Here is a 4192-nt window from a genome sequence, read left to right as displayed (position 1 = left end):
AATTTGATGAAGCAATATTTGATGTTAATAAAAGGCTAGAATAGGAACACAAATAGTCGGACCCTGCATGGCATTCGTAGTGACAAAGTGTGAGATGTCATTAACGGTGAATTTCTATGAAAATATGACGTATTTAATGAGTTTCCCTCACTTTGTTCTGTGGAAGACTGTGCAAAGTTAGCTTGAACGGCAGCTTTATTACCTACATATTATTTGCTTATAGTTCGTGATTGTACGGCGTTGACATTGAGCATTGCCCGAACCCGAAGTACCTGGGAATTTCTCTCGATAGAACTCTTTCTTTTAAGAGCCACTGCCAAAAACACGTCTAAAGGTCACAACACGAAATAACCTGCTGAGGAAACTTACTTCAACGCACTGGGGCGCCTCTGCAAACACACTCCGCACAATTGGCCTGGCACTCTGCTATTCGGCGGGTGAATACGCATGCCCGGTGTGGCACCGCTCCCCCCATGCAGGACAAGTTTCTTCAGCACTCAACGACACCTGTCGCATAATCACCGGTTGTCTGAAACCAACACCACTCTGTAAGCTCTACCCCTTGGCAGGTATAGCGCCCCCGGAGACCCGCAGAGAGGTAGCCTACGCTGTTGAAAAACTGAAGCAAGAGCAAGACCCAAGACACCCTCTCCACGGCCACAAGCTACCACCGCCGCGACTAAAGAGCCGAAAGAGCTTTATGCGGTGCACTACCGCTATAAGTGTTCCGCCACCCGAAAACCGCCTGGCACAATGGCAAAGTAGTCGCGCACCTCCCGATGACTACGTCCGTCCTGTCGAAACGCTCCCGGCTGGGCATAAACAACCATGGCCGATCTGGAAAGCCATAAATAGACTGCGTTCCCAAGTTGGCCGCAGCAAAGAGAACTTGGTAAGGTGGGGGAGCCTGAATGGGTCGGATACTCTATGCGTATGTGGCACGGCTCCCCAAACGATGATACACATGCTGTCCTGCCCAGCGAACCCGCACACATGCTCCGTGTAAGATCTACGGGACGCAACAGACAGGGCGTTAAGCGTCGCTGCCTTCTGGTCCCGCTTAATATGAAATACAAAACCATCGACACGAGAAGAAGAAGAGTTCGTGATATTTCACGCAGGTTTAGCGAGGTGTTTGTGTGTAACACAAGAGCTGACAATACCAATGACCCATAAAGGATGACTCACGTTAGACCAGTCCGACCCGCCGTGTCAGGCCGGAGCTTCCGGCGCTTACTTTTCTATGACAGATGACAGTGATCACGTGATGCTTTCCATAGAAAACGAAGCTCCGACCCAGACACGGCCCGGTCTAACGTGAGTCATCCTTAATGAGTCTTGGCTTCCAACTTCCAACACAAAGCACGTCACTTTGCTCGATCCAGGCGGCCTAGCCAAGGTGACGATCGCTATCGCTTCGCTATCGAATCGGTTTCTCTCTTTATCACTCTTCCATATTAGTGTGACAGTGACAGTTGCGTTTCGTTCGCTACGTAGCGTTAGCGATTGGCATGTTGTCTACAGTACGGTTACCATCAGTTTGTCACTGACATAAACGCCGTCGAGAACGTAATTTACTTTCTATACATCCCGTTTGCACGAATATGCGAGTGCGAGCGAGATGTATAGAAAGTAAATTACGTTCTCGACGGCGTTTATGTCAGTGACAAACTGATGGTAACCGTACAGGGCCAGAGCGGTATCACGCCAGTTTTCGCCAATGCCGAGCTCACGGAGATCTGCCTCCACTTTATCTGCCCAACGATATAGCTACATCATACCAAACTATAAATAACATATCAAGATTAATATTTATGATTTACTCATCTCCCATAGACGGGGTAAGAGTAATATCGCACGGGATAATTTGACAGTTCCGAACCAAACTAATTACGCGCGCATTCCTAAACTTCCCTTAAGTGACGTGTATGAGAGAAAATTACAGTAGAACAAATATGGAAACTAAACAAATATCAATTTTAGTTTTTGAGGTGGGGAAAATATGTTAAACTCGTAACAGCGTAAGACGATCGCGTGACCGTAAGACGGACACGTGACCTGATCGAAAAACTGTTACATGTAATATCATTGAGTTTTTCTTTATTGATTTAAATGCTATCTACTGAGTTTCGCTCTAACTGGTATTAATATAACTCGAGTACTAACAGTGATTTGCTTAGGGGTTTCAAGTAATTAACGCTAACGCTAGATGGCGTTAACCTCAATTATACATAGTGCATTTTGCACTAGTCATTGAGTTTTCACTTCTGCCGGCACTCCCTGAGTGCAACCCGTTGTTTTTTTTTCAGTGTAATTTCTGTGTCAAAATCGTGTTTTATCTAAAGGTCACGTTAGAATGTCAACTGTAGCTGTATAACTATTGCGGCGTCATTGTCGCTGCTGTATCTGTCGATCGAATGAGTGACGTTCGCCGCCGCAGTACTGCCGTGATATTACATTGTTCTATAAGCTGTGACCACTTGGACGTGAACACAACCATGTGCCAAAAGCACAGAATTGAGTAGCGCCAGTGAGTGCGGTGTGTTGTAAGTATGTAAACAGTAATTAGTAGTTTGTGTTACAAGGGATCAAAATGATATATTTCCGTCAAGGTCGTACATTGAATCCTGAGCGTAATGAGGGATTCAAGTGTTAACGCCCAAGACGAAATAATTTTGATACCGTGTGACACATACTACTTTTCACGTCAACTATGAGGAGAATAAAAAATCTTAGTGTTGACACAATCTGATGCTTAAACAGATTATTTAAGCTAAAAAAATAATGTGCAAAAAAATCAAAAAATAGTGTGCTAGAGCAGAAAAGTGTTACTTTGATCCCTCCTAGCCTAGCAGGGAGGAAAAGTGCCACTTTGATCCCTCCGAGCAGGGAAGAAAAAGCTCTTTTCCGAATAGGTGGTATGAAAAATATTTTGTGCAACACAGTTTATAATATACAGGGTACAAATTGCGCATCGTTAAGTGACAAGTGCTTCTCCATTTGCCGATCAATCAGGCCGTCCAGTACTTTAGCGATGATAGAGGCTAGCGATATTGGTCTGTAATTAGATAAGCTAGAGGGATCACCCGTTCTGTCTTTAATTATTGGCACTACAATCGTACGCATCAGGTTTTCCGGCAGGTACGAGTGGCGAAGACATAACGAGTAAAACATTGCCAGAGACCTAGGCAGATGGATGCCTGCATGTCGTAAGTGTTCGACGCTAAGATCGTCATGCCCTGGGGATTTTCCTCCATCTAAACCTTTAATAACACTCCACACATCACTATCTGTAAAGCTGATACTACACTTCAGGTGGACATCCGAATTTATGGTGGCCACACAAAAAATTCCAATCAATTTTGTCTTAAAAAATTTCAATAAGTTTGATCTTTACAGACAAAGATATGGCCTAGATTGTGATTAAAGTGAAGTATGGAGCTAGCCATTAAAAAAGACAGAAAAGTTCGATTATCTCGAAAACCACGAAACTTTTACTAGACCTATAAGTGCATTTTCTGGACCAGCCTAAGGTGCTCTGTCGGTGGTTAGAAGGTTATCCACTAATTACTGGGCACCCTGTATACAGATGACAGTGAGATGCCTGTTCACCTACTGTAATTGTTTGTATTTCAAACAACATTAATATCTGTAGGTGTTTAATTTCGGCACACTCACAAGGGGGCGACTCGTGTTACATTCGGCAAAATTAACGTTTCACTTAAACTTAAATTAATTTCGACATATCACCCAATTTTAGGCTCGATATTGCAAAGTTTGAGAACTTTAGTTGGGGGTAGTTGGATTATTTTGACATTTGATTTTGAGGTCGTCAATTCGTGATGATAATTTTGGAGGTGAAGTAAAAATGAAAGGGAATATATTTTCATATAAGTTGCTATCACTATACATGCCCACAACAGGGCCGATTTTTAATTGCGGCTTTCCGAAGGGTCCTTAGGCTTGATAAATTTTATGTAAGTATTGCATAACAACCAGTCAGATTTATGTAATAAAATATTTTTTCTTCTAATTAAGGATGACTCACGTAGACCGGGCCGTGTCCGGGCCGGAGCTTCCAGAGCGTCGTTTTCTATGGAAAGCATCACGTGATCACCTGTCATTGTCATAGAAAAGTAAGCGCCGGAAGCTACGGCCCGGACACGGCCCGGTCTAACGTGAGTCATCTTTT

This window comes from Cydia amplana, chromosome 20 (assembly GCF_948474715.1).
Source record: "Cydia amplana chromosome 20, ilCydAmpl1.1, whole genome shotgun sequence".
Classification (NCBI taxonomy): Eukaryota; Metazoa; Arthropoda; class Insecta; order Lepidoptera; family Tortricidae; genus Cydia; species Cydia amplana.
This window is presented reverse-complemented; position numbering follows the sequence as displayed.